This window comes from Hyperolius riggenbachi, chromosome 3, assembly GCF_040937935.1.
Source record: "Hyperolius riggenbachi isolate aHypRig1 chromosome 3, aHypRig1.pri, whole genome shotgun sequence".
NCBI classification, from domain to species: Eukaryota; Metazoa; Chordata; class Amphibia; order Anura; family Hyperoliidae; genus Hyperolius; species Hyperolius riggenbachi.
Window position 1 is genome coordinate 137,757,410 of NC_090648.1, and position 18,113 is coordinate 137,775,522.

General features: G+C 46.4%; 2 long non-coding RNA genes across 2 annotated transcripts; both read left to right on the forward strand.

The window, feature by feature from the left end:
- The first annotated feature begins 7,945 nt into the window (after positions 1–7,945).
- Positions 7,946–11,837, forward strand: LOC137561163 (uncharacterized). Its single transcript, XR_011029902.1, has 3 exons — positions 7,946–8,006; positions 11,649–11,699; positions 11,782–11,837. It is a non-coding gene; the product is annotated as an uncharacterized lncRNA (long non-coding RNA).
- A 2,676-nt stretch (positions 11,838–14,513) lies between these two features.
- LOC137561164 (uncharacterized) lies at positions 14,514–17,105 on the forward strand. The gene is made up of 3 exons (XR_011029903.1): positions 14,514–14,532; positions 14,704–14,769; positions 17,050–17,105. It is a non-coding gene; the product is annotated as an uncharacterized lncRNA (long non-coding RNA).
- The last annotated feature ends 1,008 nt before the right edge of the window (positions 17,106–18,113 follow it).

Consider the following 18,113-nt stretch of genomic DNA (forward strand, 5'->3'; position numbering starts at 1 on the left):
CTATTCGCTCAATAACATTAAAGCCTATAATGGGTTTTGAGAGCTTTCCACCCTTCATCACTAAGATGGGGACAACAAGTTCAGTGAGGTCATCGTTATCTGTAGCTAATCCAAATGTGACTTCGATGAATCCTAAATAAGGGATGCTCTATCCATTAGCAGCTGTGATCTTCAAATCCTCAGAAGCATCAAGTAACTCATAAATGTCTCTTAACTTCACATCTGGCAAATATCTCCTTTTCCATTCTTCATCGACAATTGATACTTGGGAGCCCGTATCCCATAATGCTCGTGTTTTATGCCCCTGTATGTAGCACTCAGCTATACACTGTTTCCCTACCAGAGTGACAAGGCGGGAATGACTATCCTCCTTTCTAGGGCTGCTGGCATGCACTGGTGGACCATGATACTGTCCACACGATTTCCTGTGTTGAGGCCAATGTTCAGCTTGACAGATTTTTGAACAATAGGTAGCTTTCTTACAAGATGTACATCGGCTGAGCTTCTGATTTCTCCCCTGAACACCACAGTGGAAACAATATGGTTGGGACATTCTTCTCCTATTGGTTACTCCCTGTCCCGTGGAAGTAACCATCTCCCATTTAAAGGATCATCTTTGTTTAGTCTTGTACCTCTCGCTTTGCATCCTGCAAGGAAGTGCTCACTACTTCCACATCGGTAACAATGGCTGCAATATTCATTTCCATTTTGCTGACACCAAATACACTTTCTCAGAGGGGCATATGCTGAAGGGTAGTGGCGTTGAGGTCTAAACTTTTGTTGATAGGGGGTAGCGGACATCTGTCTCGGTTCTTGGGGAAACACACAACTTTCTGGAGAATACTGTAACTGTTGAGGGGGTATACACTCCTTTGCTGCAGGTGGTGTCTGATACTGTGTCTGTACAGTGGTAGGTTGTTGAATCGATTCTCTGATTTGTGCAACTTCCGCACCCAGGTTTTTTAATAAAGCTAGGTCAGAACGCATTTCTTTCAGTTCATTCAGTACCTCAGATTGAGTGTTACTAGTTTGGCACAGGTGAGTGCTTTTACCTTTTGTAGCTGTAGATGTCTCTGAATGGACTGAGTGCACTGTGGCTGGTCGTTGTGGGGTGAGTAGCTTCTTTTTATTCTGTCTCTCTGCTTCATTTGCACAGGAAATGTTGAGTTTCTCCAGAAGCAGTTCATCACTTGTTGTTTGCTGCAGGAATGGTTGAAGGTCACTTCTGATGTTGTCATTTTGCAAACCTGTTAAGACAGTATGAAGAAACATACTATGTACCAGTACAGGATCGTATCTTAGACCAGATTCTGCCTCCTGGGAAGCAAACAGGATTTTTTGTCTTAAATCAAAAGCCCGGATCAAGAAAGTCTGTGGGTCTTCTTTACTGCTTTGTACCTCTGAGGTCAGTTGTTTGTACAATTCTGTTGCACCCTTCTCTTGGTAATGAGATCTGAGAATTCTCCTCAAAGTGGGCAAAGTAAGGTTGGTCTTACCCTCCAGGTAGCTGCGCAGCTGCAAATCTGGTGCCATTGCCCTAATTACTGCATCAACAATTACTATTTCAGGAAACCCCTTGCTGATTCCCTGCTCAATTTGGTGGGCTAAGCTAGAAAAAGTCAGTTTGTCCTTTTGGCCTGGCTGACCTATCTGACCTGATATTTTAAATTCTCTACCCCACTGCAAAGGAACATGATGCTGGAAAGTCTGCTGAGCGGGAACATGGCCTTCATTCAAACGGTTATCTCCTCCCCTCACTGACTTTTTTGCTTCACTGATCTGATTTGTCTGCTCCTGCTGTGCTAACGTTAATTTCAATTGTAGTGCTTCTATCTCTTTTTTCAACTGTTCAGCTTCTGAGAGAGGAACTATCTGTCCCTGTACCACACCTGCCTGTGTCTCCTCTGAAACTGCCTGCTTCGGTACACTATCCCTACAAGTATGTTGCAGCTCTTTCACTTTATACTGTAGCATGAGTAACTCAGACATGCCCTGATCCTCTAGTTCACATAACTCTTCCCTCTCCAGATACCTCATAATATGCAAGATTATAAAGGACCGACTTTTATCTGCCACATTTTTAGATGATGGACCAGCAATAGATAAAAAGTCACATATTTCCAGCAAAGCATCTTTGGATAATGCATACAAGGCACCGCCCACTTGTACTTTCAAGTCCTCAACACCCGATGATTCCATCTCGATTCCTAGCCCTGGGACAAATTTAGTCTGATGGTCAACCTTTTCCTGTAGGATAGACAGCGCAGCTCTCCTGGCACTATTCGTTAACCTCAGATCACATGCAAGTCTCTCCTTCCACAGCTGTTGAACCACCACGACCACTCTGTTCTCTCTGGCAATCAGCGTGTTTGAAGTTGAATGATGATTAGGGATGTCTGTCTGGGCAGCTAATCCTCATCACACTCATCTCGGTGGGACCTCCAAAATGTTACACCCTGAAAAAGGGAATTATAAATAAGAACTCCATGAGCATGCTTCCTCTGCCTGCATCATGTCTGATGAGAATTTATTCAAATAAAATCATTTGTATAGCAAATAAAAGGTTTCCAATAAGAACTATTTCACATTAAACATGCCGTTCTTGTCCATATAACAGTCATATAAAAGTGCAAATACAAAAGCATTTCTTGCTGAACAGATAAAGATGTATTAACTTTGCTGGCTGATCTTCATAACTGCATAGATTCCCTGTGACACATGGTTCCAGCATGGCTGACTGCAGGGAGTCACTAAACACACATGTGGCTGCACACTAGCTCTAATGCATTTACACTAACCATATTATTCCTACTGATCTGTGAGTTATAAGGCTTCATGTGAACACACACATTGCATACTGGCTGTGAGACCTGATCTGCTCTTCTTCACAAATCACTAACATGGCTGAGCGCTGGTTGCCTAACATGTAGCACATATAGTACTGAAATGCCTGAATTAGCTAACTTTCTAATATACAGTATAACTCCCTGATATATAACACCTATACACTAAAATGGCTGAATGGCTAGCTGCCTGATATATAACACATACAGCACTGCTCAGTTTAACCACAGCAAATATCTGCTTCACATACATTTAACATGTTCAGAAGTTGTTCATATAACATACAATAGCTGTCTAGCAATCACTGAATTCACTTTGAGCTCAAAGTATGGATAAAATACCTGAAAAAGGGAATTATAAATAAGAACTCCATGAGCATGCTTCCTCTGCCTGCATCATGTCTGATGAGAATGAGGCAGCAGGCCACGAGCCTCCCCTTAGGTACTTTCCCCAGGTCAACAAGTTGCTAAACATAAACAGACTCAGGCAATAGATAGCCCAAATCCAGATCCTGTATTTCAGCCTGTTATCTCCACAGATATTTCAAAGAATAGGATTATTTTCCAATAGCTAATTGGGAAATTACTGCTTTACAGATTTTTCTACACAAAAATCAGTCTATTACACTTAGAGCAGTGCAGGAGGATCATATTGCACTGCAATCACAGTGCCTGCAAAGTTACTGAGCTGTGCTGAGCTGAGCCAAAAGTTTCCAATGTGTTCACTGTGCACAACTACGAATCAGACAGCCTGTAATCAGCAGCACGTTATAGCCAGTATATGTGCTCTACACATATCTGGCAGTGGCACCCATGTCCCCTCTCTCTCTCATCTACCTGGCGGCTCCCCTCCAACAGAGCGATCCATCTCTGCTCTGCTTCCAGGACCCCGCTGCCCGCTGAGAGGGGGCGTGTCGCTCCTGGCCCCGCCCCTTTTGCGATCCGAATCACTCATTTTTATGATTCGGATGATTCGACTCACAAAATAGATTCGGATCAAAGATCCGAATCGTTCATGATCCGGACAACACTACAGCCTGACTGTCATCCTGAGAGGGGAGGGGGCATGGTCCTCCTCTCCAGCGCCTACAGGGGAATGTTTCTGTTTTGTTTACACACTGAGGAGGGAGCAGAGTGATTTACCAGCGGCAGAGAAAACCGCAGCTCTGACGATCTCAAGATCGTCTTACCCTTGATCACGATTTTCGGTTTAAAACCGAAAATCGTTCAGCCCTAGTTGCGGGTACTCGAAGCAAACAAAGACAATTTTATATCTTTTGCCTTCACAAAATCTGCGATGAATGCTGGGACCAGAATACTTTCTTGCTGACTTTTTTGCTGCTTCTCATCTTTAAAGAGAACCCGAGGTGAGCTTTAAAAATGCTATTAGGACACAAAGGCTGGTTCTGCATACTATCACCAGCCTCTGTGTCTGTACTGTGTCCCCCCAGGCTCCCCCTGCGCTCTGCTGTCCCCCAGAAAAAAAATCACAGTGTTAGCTACATGCAGCTTGTCACTAACAGGCTGTTTACCTTTGTGCTGCCTGTCACTGCCACTCCCCCGCCTCCTCTATATTGCGGCTCCCCGCCTGTATCCCTTCTCTCCCCGCCTCTGTAAGCTGATTGGAGGGATGGGACACAGGCGGGGAGCGGCGCTATAGAGGAGGTGTGGGAGCGGCAGTGACAGGCAGCACAAAGGTAAACAGCCTGCTAGCGACAAGGTGCATGTCCCTAGCACAGCGTTTTTTGTTTTTTTTCTGGGGGACAGCAGAGCGTAGGGAGGACCTGGGGGGGGGGGGGGGCACAGTACAGACACAGAGGCTGGTGATAGTATGCAGAACCAGCCTCTGTGTCCTAAGGCCCATTCACACTGCACGCGTTCCAATCCGCGTTTCGGGAACGCGTGCAGGAGGCCAACACGCACGGCATCAGACAGTGCATAGACTGCACTGTCCGATGTTCACACTGCATGCGTTGCGGACCTGTGCGGTCCGGGAACGCATGCTGCATGCATTTTTGTCAAAACGCGTGGCCATGCAACGCATACAAACGCGGATGGCGTGCGTTCGTACGTGTTGCGTTCCGAACGCACAGCCGTCCGCGTTTGCCAATGCGAACAAAGCCTAATAGCATTCTTAAAACCCACCTCGGGTTCTCTTTAATGCCAGCAGACTCCTTCCTGCTCTCAAGCTGAGACCTCCCCTCCCCCCATACTAGGGCATATAACTGGGAACATGCCAGTGTGAGATTGCACATGTGTTTTTCATAGATGGCCAGAAATCACTGGGCATGTTCTGTTAGAGGAAAAGGTGTCATAGGAGAGCTCTGTCTGTAGTGACTGGGGATATTTGTTAGGACAAGAGCTAGAGAATGTTCTGGCATGTTCTCTAAAGCTGGAGGGAGGAGGCAGAGAAGCACATGGCAGGCAGAGAAGCACATGTCTCATGGGACAAGATCTGCTGACACAGTGTAGCTGCATCCACAGCCATCTAGCACACACAGGTATGTGTGTGCTGCATTTGACAAGAATAATTAAATACAGGTAGTCCTCGGGTTACGTATGCCCGCTTTACGAACGGCCCGCCGATAGCTCCGTTCCGTCAATGACGTCACCGCGAGCGCCGGATTGCGGTGATTGAAATGTTTTTAAGTACTTTAACATTGATCTAAAGACACCATGTGTGTGTGGGGAGGTGAGCAGCTACATACCGCACACCTCCCGTGCCCTGGCGTCACCCTCCGCCTCTTAAAAACACCTCCGTATCATTAAACAGATCGGCGTCCTCTGACGCAGGCTAGGAGGTGACCCGGCATACTGCGCATGCACAGCGTGTACAGTATCCCGGTCAGAGAGCGCGGATCTGTTTAATGATACGGAGGTGTTTTTCAGAGGCAGAGGGTGACGCCAGGGCACGGGAGGTGTGCGGTATGTAGCTGCTCACCTCCCCACACACACATGGCGTCTTTAGATCAATGTAAAAGTACTGAACCACCTGCCGACCGCGTCACGCCGATGGGCATGAACACGGTGGCAGCCACAGGACCGCCTAACGCCGATTGGCGTAAAGTCCTAGGGCCAGCTAATGCATGGGATCGAGCGCAGGCTGCGCGCGCATCTCCTGCTTGGGGGCGGAGCTCCGCCCCGCCTTCAGTCTCCAAGCGGCTATTGCCACTCGGGAGACTGTTAGACGGCGCGGTCGCCGTCTATTTACATGTACAGCGCTGCGATCGGCAGCAGCACTTTACTGGGGACAGCCGTGTCACACGGCTGTCCCCCTGGGGGACAAGAGAGCGATTGGCTCTCATAGAAGCAGAAGCCTATGACAGCCGATCGCCGTAATTGGCTGGCTGTGGGGAGGGAGGGAGGGAAGACATTTAGGCTAAGTTCACAGTGGGACGTTAAAGTCGCACGTTAAAACAGCATTTAACGCAGAATAACTCACTGCAATGAAAAATAAATGCCCCATTCACAGTGCACACGTTGCGTTAGTGACTAACGCTGCACGTTAAGTAAAAGTACTGCATGCAGTGCGTTATACACGTTATTAGCTGCGTTGGACTGTTTGCACATGCTCAGTAATGACTTGGAAGCATACTTTTCATTGCCTGTATTTTTTACTGTATCTGCTGTATGTGACGGTAACGCTGCGTTGCCACTTTTTGGGCGCGTTGCGTTGTAAGCTTGCGGTGCGACTTTAACGTGGCATCAAAACGAAACGTCCCACTGTGAATCTAGCCTAAAAGAAACAGTGTTTTTTAAGTAAAAAACATTAACAATAATATTTATTTAAAAAAATAAATAAACATGGGGGGAGCGATCAGACCCCACCAACAGAGAGCTCTGTTGGTGGGGAGAAAAGGGGGGGGAATCACTTGTGTGCTGTGTTGTGCGGCCCTGCGGCTTGGCCTTAAAGCTGCAGTGGCCTATTTTACTAAAAATGGCCTGGTCACTAGGGGGGTTTAGCACTGCGGTCCTCAAGAGGTTAAAAACATTAAAAATGCCGCAATCAGCGCTGTCTTGACTTAAGGACAGATTCAGGTTCAGAACAAGATGACAGTCCCTATCTCGTTCGTTAACCGAGGACTACCTGTACAGGCTTTTATGATCAGACAGGTACAAAGCAATGAGGCAGATTTATGAACACAAGTGCATGCAAAATGGAGGGAAGCTATTGCAAAAGTGAAACAATGTGTGTGCTGCTTTTTTTTTTTTTTTTTTTTTTTTTTTGTGATTAATCTTCTCCAATTAACTTTGATTCAGATTGATAAGTCCTTAGTAGGTGTGCATATATAGTATAGTATATTTGTTCTATATTTGTTTAGAAGAAAATGGAAAAAGCGGGTCGGGTGCGGGTAGCGGGGCTGTGAGTGCGGGTATCAAATTCACCAGAAAGCGGGTTGCGGGTCGGGTGTGGGTAGCAGGGCTGTGAGTGCGGGTATCAAATTCACCAGAAAGCGGGCTGCGGGTCGGGTGCAGGTAGCGGGGCTGTAGGTGCGGGTATCAAATTCACCAGAAAGTGGGCTGCGGGTCAGGTACGGGTAGCGGGGCTGCGGATCTGAAAAATTGGACCCGTGCAGCCCTCTAGTGCAGGAATCACCTGATGTGATCACACAGTGTAGGGATGACATATGGAGCTGTTATATTGCACTTTATGGTAGATATGAAGTTGGGATTTGCTGGGCTTATACTGAATGCGGATTGTGCTGTTATTTATCTGATATACAGAGTTGTAGCAATAATTATAGGCACAGCAACTGCTTTGGGGCCTAGGAGATAAGGGGGCACCGGGGATGAGAGGGGCCTATGTGTCCTGTAACTCCATCAGCAGACACTTGTATGTATGTAAAGCAAGTGGCAGGACGGGATGTGTGCAGTGCTGGAGGTGAGGAAGCCAATGGGTACTTCTAGAGCCTGTAGGGAAGCTGTGTTGAGTATTGCAGCTGTACATCTCTTTTTCCCCTTGTTGTATGTGACCGGCTACTGCCTCCTCCAATCATATCCTTTTATCTGTATTCCCACTACAAACACTGATGTCATGCCTGTAGTCATATGTGTGTCTGTATAGACTTGCTGAGCACTGTCCATAAACTGTCTCCTTTCCATTTACAGACGTATCTACAAATCCTAAGACCTGCGAAAGACTACTAGCGACCAGCGACTGCTGTGAGTATTGCAGTGACATTAACCACTTCACACCTAGACCTCCTTCCCCCCCATGGACAGTTGACATTTTAGCTATGCCCCTATTTAATAAGCTGTAACTTTATCACTACTTATGACACCTGAAGGTGGCCATACATTAGGTGTCAGGGCGGCCGATTGACCATCTGTTTCAATTGTTATAATAGGTTTTATTTACGCGGCAACTAATTTTGGTCACATGTATCCATTGGACAGGCTGTAGATGTAGGGCTGATTTGCTCTATCAGGTGCGAGGCGGCAGTAGCGTGCGATATCGTGAAGAGCAACAAGTGCAGCAGAAGCTCTGGCACTGTCCCCCAATGTAAAATGCAACCCCCTGGTGCCCAGGGCAGTATACTTTACCTGTCCGTCGCTGGTTTTCTGTTACACGCGCCCCACGTGATTGCCGGCGTAACGTGGGCATGTGTGTGATGTCACACGCAACCACGGATGTGGTGTCACAAGGATCTCTCTCCAATCAGATTCAATCAGAGAGAGATCTGTCTCTTGGTCGATCTGCCCATACAGCTGATGTATGGGCACCTTTAGTGATCTATAAATCATTTTTTTCAGGCTAAACTAGACATCCTTTGGTTTTTTCCCCCTAAGGAGTTATTTTATTTCTTATTCATATCAAAGAGAGAAAGATGAAGAAAAAAAAATCAAAAAATACAGTTTCTCAATTTTCACCCATTATTATTTTAAAGCGGTATTGTCGCCATAAAAATCAAATTTCAACAGCAACTGGTCTGAGTGTATTAAGTGATAAAGATGCTAATCTTGCATTCAAGACTTGCAAAACTTTTTCTGTTGTTATGATTTGGAGTTACCACATACTTTAGGAGCACTGGCCCTTAGTAGTCAGTGCCAAACAGTGGAATGCTGGGGGTTCTTTTAATCTATAATATATTCCTCCTCTTCCATTTATTTCCCTGCCTAGCTTCTTATCTGAAACACGATTCTTCTCACTTGTGTTTACAAGCAAGGCTGAGGTGACTCAGCGATTGGAGGAGTAAAGAAGTGCAGATCCTAGTATACATCTCAGTGGGAGTGACTGAAGACTCTGGGAGGAGGGCAGCTAATAAATACACAATGAGCAAGAGAAGGGAGGGGGGAAACCAATAATCGGGGAGGATATGATGTCAGCAGTAGCTTGGCAAAATGGCCACTGCCTAGAATAGGATTTTCTGCTTTTCCTTTATAAAATTCACAGAAATCATTACGTGGATAGCACAATACATCTGTTATGTAAGTAGAAGTAGTATTTATCTATGTATATATGTGTTTTTTATTCCTAGGTTAGCATGGGTGTCGCTTGTTCTTTAAAAAGAAAGATATTAAACTGTGTTTACCCCAGTATTGGTAGCCAGAGAGTGCTTCCCCGCAGTATAAGATGCCAGAGAGGCCCCCCACTATAGGTAGCTAGAGAGTGCTCCCCTCAGTATCGGTAGCCAGAGAGTGCTCCCCCCAATATTGGTAGCCAGAGAGGCCCCCCCCCCCCCCCCCACTATAGGTAGCCAGAGAGTGCTTCTCCCCAGTATAAGTAGCCTGGGAGGCACCCCACTATAGTTAGCCAAAGAGTGCTCCCTAGTATAGGTAGCCACAGAGGCCCCCCACCATAGGTAGCGAGAGTGCTTCTCCCCAGTATAAGTTGCCTCGGAGGCCCCACTATATGTACCTGTTATGATCGCTTCTGCAGCGTTTACTGCTGACTGCAGTGGTATTGCAAACCAAGCAGTTCTAATGTCATTACATGCATTTGCTTGCATAGTTTGGTTTGCACTTAAACTAGTTGCTGATTCCATCTGCAGTCGCTCTGAAGTTAATGACAGTTTAATATGCTTTTGTGTAAACAAACATTGTCTGCTGCAATGGAGGGGCAATCCCTTTCCTGCAGGCTGCATATCATTGTCTGCCTTTTCCTGCTATCAGCCTGTGATTAATTACCATTCACTTGTGTGGGAATCTGCAGGTCTGCTCCCATTGGATGACCTCAGTATAAAGAACTGCTTCCTGCAATGCCTCATGGGCTACCATAGTCTCAGATTCTGTCTGTTACTCTGCCCGTGCCCCACCTCGTTCCTAGTCCGTGTGGACTGCGCTGACTCCTGCGAAGGGGTCAGCGAGTCCTCCTAGTTCTGCTCTTGTTCTAGAAGTTGTTACTCTGCTTGTCTTGTGTCATATATTGGTTCATCGCCAATATATACGCATACTTGCGCATTTTGTTATTTTCTTTGTATTCGTGTTACGTTGATACATCAGTGTCGCTGATATATACGTACACGAACTGTTTATTTCCTGTGTTCAGTCAGTCAGCCTTCCAGCACGCTTTGGTAGTTTGCGCGTATCGTGAGCACCCGTGCTGAGCTAGTATCCTGTTCCTGGTCCTGTTTGTGGATTGCGTTCATCTCTGCGAAGAGATAGCGAATCCTTCTGAGTCCTGTTCCCTGTATTACTCCAGTCTTAGTCAGAGTTCCTGCTTATGTCATATATCGGTTCATTGCCGATATATACATATGTTAGTCAAACGTTACAAATAGTTTCATTGATAGCTGTAATTGTAATACGCTAGGAAATCATACTTATTGTATATTTATCTGTGTTACGTTCATCTATCTTGATCCTGCTATTTCCTGACTATCCTGTCCTGTCTTTGTGAGGCACGCCATTGCTGCAAACGCATTGGCTACCTCATTCCAGTCTGTTTTATTGTGGACGCTTGCTGTCACTAAGTAGTGGCTAGTTAAGCAAGCGTTCATTCTGTCTACCTGTCCTGATCTCCTCAGTCCTGGTTTATGCGCTCAGCGCTACTTTGCGCTGAGACGTTATTACGAAAGTGTTGTTTGTGGCTGTTCGGATCTGCACCGGCTCTGTGCACCACAATCTCCTATTGGAGTCAGTCCTCTCCTCCACTAAACTGGGGATATCCTGATTCCTTGTGCTAGTGTGTGTACCTCCTTCACGTCAGCTTATGTGTTGCATGCTGACTGTGGAGAATACACCTCCAAGCTTAACAGTATCCAGAGAATGCTCCCCCATTATAGGTAGCCAGAGAGGCCCCCCTACTATATGTAACCAGAGAGCCCCCCCCCACCACCACTGTAGGTAGCCAGAGAGTGCTCCCCCAGTATAGGTAGCCAGAACGTGCTTCCCCAGTATAGGCAACTAGAGAGTTCTCCCCCCTGTATAAAAAGGCGGGCTGCATGTGGCCGGATCCTGATGCCCTCTTTGCATATACCCTTCTGGGCTGCGTCTCCGAGTGTGGCTTAGGGTTCTCAATTTATAAACTGAAAATTAACCCCGAGCCACACTTGGAAAAAAAACTCTGAAGGGTTAATTAAGGATGTGAAGGCTAATTTTCTGTAATGAGCATACATCTCCAGCTAGTCCTGCCAATCACAGGGAACTTAGACCCCTTTTCTAAGCTCTTTTCTTGTATTACTGTTATTATTATTATTGTATAAGGAATGTTATCCCACTATATTACCCAGTCTGCCACTGAGGCCTGATTTATTTTGACCTGTGTTTTATTTTGCATTGGAAAATGTTATTACATCACTGTGGCTGATGTGACGCCATTCAGACCATGTGATCTTAAAGTTTCTTTTATTCTTTTCTCTACAGAATTATGGCTGATTTTGAGGACCCGAAGACTTCGAGCCCTCCATCCATGTCGTGAGTATTTCCATATGCTGTTCAGTAACCCTCCTGTAACATTAGCATTAGCTAATAATATCTTGCTTTCTTTCTTATATAGGGAGTTTCCAATCCGAACAGTGGATCATTCGGCCACTAGCCTGCAAATTGTGTAAGTATATCAATACATGTGCAGCATCTCACCACTAGTGTCTTTATATAGAGGTAATAGATTGATGTCCATATAGAGCGGCAGTAGCTGTTGAATTTACTTTCCTGGTTTTTTTTTTCTCTTATAGACATTGATATGGACATGTGAGTATAACCATGGGCGGTGCACAAAGGCTACCTAGTACTGCTATGGGGGGGGGTGCACGAAGGCTACCTAATACTACTATGGCAGGTGCACAAAGACTACCTAATACTACTATGGGGGGTGCGCGAAGGCTACCTAATACTACTATGGGGGGTGCACAAAGACTACCTAATACTACTATGGGGGGTGCACGAAGGCTGCCTAATACTACTATGGGGGTGCACAAAGGCTACCTACTACTACTATGGGCGGTGCACAAACGATACCTAATACTACTATGGGGAGTGCACGAAGGCTACTTTATACTACCATGAGGGTGCACGAGGGCTACCTAAAACTGCTAAGGGGGTGCACAAAGACTACCTAATACTATTATGGGGGGTGCATGAAAGCTGCCTAATACTACTATGGGGGGTGCACAAGGGCTACCTAATACTACTATGGGCGGTGCACGAAGACTACCTAATACTACTATGGGCATGCACAAAGACTACCTAATACTGCTATGGGCGGTGCACAAAGGTCATCTTACACTACTATGGGCGGTGCATGAAGGGTACCTAATACTACTATGGGGGGTGCATGAAGGCTGCCTAATACTACTATGGGGGGTGCATGAAGGCTGCCTAATACTACTATGGGGGGTGCATGAAGGCTACCTAATACTACTATGGGGGGTGCATGAAGGCTGCCTAATACTACTATGGGCGGTGCACAAGGGCTACCTAATACTACTATGGGGGGGGGGCACAAAGGCTACTTAATGCTGCTACCTGGGAGGAGGGATGTAATAAGAGGGCACAGAACCTACCTAATACTATCTGGGGTGGGGGGCGATGGAGGGCCACAGAGGCTCCCTAGTATTACTATTTGTGTTATTTTACTCTTCCTGTATCTGACACAGTTTTTGTTTCTTTCATTACAGTGAGGACCGTGAGATTTCTGACAGTGACTCGGTAAGTACACCCCACATGGCATGTGAGGAATGGATGGAATTAGTTGAATATAATGTATGTATATGTATAACATGAAATACTCATTTGTGTCTTTCCACTTTTCTCTTTTCAGTCTGATTTTGAAAATGGCGGTTACCTTGACTGTAAGTATGAATCTTATAAAAACACGGATGTACAATTGTACATACACCGGACCAGCAGCGGTAATGGCACAGCTGCAATTGGAGTATGATAGTTTGCTCACATCTGCCATCTATACTGAGGAGGGGGGCTACCTAATACTGGGGACACATCTGCTATCTATAATGAGGGGGCTACCTAATACTGGGGACACATCTGCTATCTATGAGGAGGGGGCTACCTAATACTGGGGGCACATCTGCTATCTATACTAAGGAGGGGGCTACCTAATACTGGGGACACATCTGCTATCTATACTGAGGAGGGGGCTACCTAATACTGGGGGCACATCTGCTATCTATACTAAGGAGGGGGCTACCTAATACTGGGGGCACATCTGCTATCTATACTAAGGAGGAGGCTACCTAATACTGGGGGCACATCTGCTATCTATACTGAGGAGGGAGCTATCTAATACTGGGGGCACATCTGCTATCTATACTGAGGAGGGGGCTACCTAATACTGGGGGCACATCTGCTATCTATACTGAGGAGAGGGCTACCTAATACTGGGGGCACATCTGCTATCTATACTGAGGAGGGGGCTACCTAATACTGGGGACACATTTGCTATATTTACTGAGGAGAAAGAGTACCTAATACTGGGGACACATCTGCTACCTATACTAAGGAGGGGGCTACCTAATACTGGGGGCACATTTGCTATCTATACTGAGGAGGGAGCTGCCTAATGCTGAGGATACATCTGCTATCTATACTGAGGAGAAAGGGTACCTAATACTGTAGACACCTGGCCATGTACACTGGGTGGGGTGATTCCCTAATACTTGAAGCACATCAGGCAACTTATACTGGGTGTGTGAAACAGGGACGGATCTAGGGGGGGGCAAGCGGGTATCTTGCCCCAGGCGCAGTTTGTTGAATTCTTAAAAAGGCGGCAAAATGAATGGCAGTTTAGGCGCCAAAACCTGACCTTTAGGCGCCAAAACCTGACCTTGCCCCAGGCGCAACTTGGTCTTGCTCCGTCCCTGGTGTGAAAGCAATTTGGCTACCTATTCTGGGTGGGGTTAGACTACGTAATACTGGGGGCTACCTATACTGGGTGTGTAGGGGGGCTATCTAATACTGGTGGCACATCTAACTACCTATACTGGGTGGGGTGGCTACATAATACTGGAAGCACATCTGGCTACCTATACTGGGGGAAAGGGGGGGTTGCTTTTCAATACTGCAGGTGCATTTCTTACCTATACTGGGGGGAGCACAATTGGATGGGGGGAGCTTATCCGTGCCCTGGTGACGACAATTGTCTAGTCAGTGCAGGACACTATTATTACTTTAGGGGAGGACCAGCTTATCCCACAAAGCCTACACTACGCAAACTATTCTGTGCCTGATATTTCTGGACAATCTCACTAATGTTTTCTCTTTTATTTTCAGCCCTCGGAAGAGACGAACTGTAAGTCATTTTTCTTTGTCTACAAAGCCTCAAAATTGAGGGGAGGCCCTCAACTACATGTATAAAGTTGAATTCTAGTATTGATAAAACATCTTGTATGAAGATTTTTAAAACATGTCAGAGTCCCATTTTAAGCAAAGATAGCTCATTATTCTCTCTTTCATCTCTTAGCTACCTTGCTACTCGTCTCGCTTCTGCCCTCTACATCAGGGACATCCTAGCTGAACCAAGTCCTGAGTGAGTATCACATCTACTATTCACTTATTGTTTATAAAATGTTTTTACTGTGTGTAATGTTATTGTGGGAAGGTGATCATTTGAAGGGACTAGTCTGGCGAACACCACTTAGACCAAAAACCCAATAGGAGCGATTTCTAATCGCTAGCGATTTGAAAAAGCTCTTGCTAATGCAATGCTATGTGGGATTTTTATAAAATCAAATCGCTCAAGTGGGATCACACCCATAGCATTACATTAGCAAGAGTTTTCAAATCGCAAATCGCCCGGAAAAACGCTCCTAGTGGGTTTCTGGCCTTAGATTGTTTAGTGACACACACAGTTTAACACACATAAAGAAATGCATACAAAGCACAATAAAAAGCTAAACCTCTGCGTCACCATGACATACATTAGGTGCCATTTAGATGCGATTGCAATGTGATCCACAAGCATAGCAGAAAGTGCATAGTCTGCACTATCTGATGTTTTCATCCATGCTTTGCAATCACCATGGAATCATAATGCAGGGTTGGATGCATTTTGGCACGTTTGCGGTGCGATTCCATTTATTAATTATGAATAAAATCCCAATGGCAGCAGGGAAAGTCACAGTGCGGGTGTGATGATCCGCTCAGCTGGCTGCACAGGCAGACAGCTGTTTGTCCATTCCTCTAGTCTGTGGGCTGCAGGTCTCTGGAACAGAGACCTGTCTTTTCATTGCAAGTTTCTGTTCTGTTCTCTTGCTGGGGAATTTGCATACATTCGTTATGCAAATCCTCTACCTGCCTTCTTTGATGACTGGCACTATAAGAGCTTTATGTTTCCCAGAATGCTTTGCTGGTCATTTCCCTTCCTTGCTCAGTTCCTGATGGACACTGCTGGAGTGTCAGCCATTGCGATCTAGTATAGTTAATTCCTGGGGGTTGCTTTTGGCTCCCCTTCTAGCCCAGTCAGGTTGTATTATCTGTATTGCCTGTTCTGTCTTGTCTTGCCTGTTTGCCATTGTCCTGTCCCTATGGTGGTTGCCAGGAAATGGTTCTGATCTATGTTCTTGGAGTATAGCTGGTGCAGCGGTTGCTACCAGCTATCTCTTCTGTTCTGTTTCCTGGGATCGCGCTAGCTACTTTGTGCTAGCGCTGGGGATCCTTCTGTTCTGTTTCCTGGGATCGCGCTAGCTACTTTGTGCAAGCGCTGGGGATCCTTCTGTTCTGTCTTGTCGGTCGCGATTGCGCTGTCACCAACGGCGGTTGATAGCGAATCGTTCTGTCTTGCTGAGATCGCACTAGCCGCTAGCGTTAGCGGCTGTGGATCTTTCTGATCTATGTTCCTGCTTGGATCACACTTGCTCTGGCGGAAAAGCGGTGGATCCTTCCTGCCTAGTTCTTTTTCGTGTGTCTGTCTTGTCCGCTGCGCTTGCTACAGGCTCGGTGAGGTAACCGTTAAGCAAGCGCTCGCGTCCCCTGTTTCATGTTTGTCTGTTTATGGTTAGTTAGGCGTGCTTGTCTCTATTGTGCTTATCACGTGGAGATCGCGCATAACCGCTTGCACTGTTGCGAATGAGTGCGGTGTTCGCGGTTAGCTAGCGGTTGTTGTTTTCCGTATCTCCTTATTGTATTTGCTGTGCCTTTGCTACCCTTGTATTCTATTCTGTTCTGCCTTGTGTCACGTCTCGCGATCGCACCTCTCGCGATCGCGTTCCTATTTCGTATCTGCTGTTGTGTGTGTGCGCGGTCGCGGAGTGGCGACTGGATTGGCGCACACACATACAACCTATCCCTTTTGCTCAATCTCATTCACTATCGCCTCTCTTGCGATTGCATTCTGCGCTTCGTACAATTCCTGTCTGGCACTTGTGGAGGTACAGAGGATTGGTTCCTCTGCACTCCCCAGCGCCATCTGCCGACAGGAATTTCCCTCTACAGGTGCGTAGCACCTTTTGCTGGGTTCCTGCAAATTATACGCTTGTGGAGGATCTCCGCCGTGTCAGCGCACGCGTTGTGCGCTGATCACGGGGAAAGTTCCACAATCGTGACAGCGGGACAGTGCCGTGCATCGCGGTGGCCACCTGCATTGCCTGCAGCACTGAATGGAAACCAGGCCTCATACTTCCCAGCAATTGGAATAGTAATGGTGAGAACATAGAAATGATTTATTGGGGGAATAGGAGGGCACTAATTCTTCTTCATCACACATCACTTCATTACAGAGGTCACTAATGTTGCTCAGATCTGGCTGTGTACAGATGTGTTATGATAATATGATGGCTCATGTAATCATTCTATCTCCTGTATCCCATAGGATTGGCCTGGCCATCGTACAGACCCGCCTGACCAGAGACCATGGGCCGATGCCGTAAGTATTTTGTTATTTATTGTATTTATTTAGCACCAACATATTACACAGCGCTGTACAATAAATTAGGTTACAGACATTGATAATAGGCGTTACAGACAACACAATACAGGGAATAAGCAATAAGACACACAATGCCAGATCAGGCACTAGAGTAGTAGCCCAAGTAATGCAAGTTCATGTTAATCGATGAGCAAAATGCACGATTAGATAGCATACACAAGGCGGGAGGGCCCTGCCAAAGGCTTACAATCTATAGTGAGGGGGTGGTGACACGATAGGAGGGGATTGCATCGAGATTCCATGATAGGCTGGGGTGGTGTTCAGCATGCGGGGCATTCACAGGCTCCCCTCGCCTATTCCCTCAGCTCCACTCCTGCTGCAGCCACCATAAGTCAGTGTGTCCCTTTAAGAGTATCTCCCAATGTTGGCCTCAAATGAACAAAACACATCTCATTGTGTAACATTGCTTAAAATCTTGAAACATTTATTGAGAATTGCCCTCATAATGTGGATGAGGTAAGTATGGCATAGAATTTTCCCCGCAGGCTCTCCCCCTCTCGTTCTCCTGGTCTGACCACTCAGCTCCCCAGAGTTCCTGCTGGTATCCCCAGCAGCTCTGCCTCTCCTCCAACCACTTGCTAGGAAGACACCGTAAGCAGCTTCGCCCAGTGGAGCGGAGGGAATAGGCGAGGAGCCTGGCAATGCCCCGCATGTGCAAAAGGCCATTGTCATTAGTGGTCCCCCTTACTCGGTGAGTGGCTCTCCATTAGGTGTTGGTGGTGGGAGTGATATGTTTGAGCTGCGCGGGTCGTTTTTAAATGCTTTTAAGAAAAGGAGGAAACTCGTCCTATAGACTATAGCACAGCTGGAACCCTAACTGGGACTTTATTATTTTTTATTACAAATCCGCGAACTGTAGAACATTGGCATCTAAACCGATCAGTTCACATATAAGTGCATAACCATTGCTGGTGTTACGCAGTTTGAAGTAGATGTCGTTTTCACCA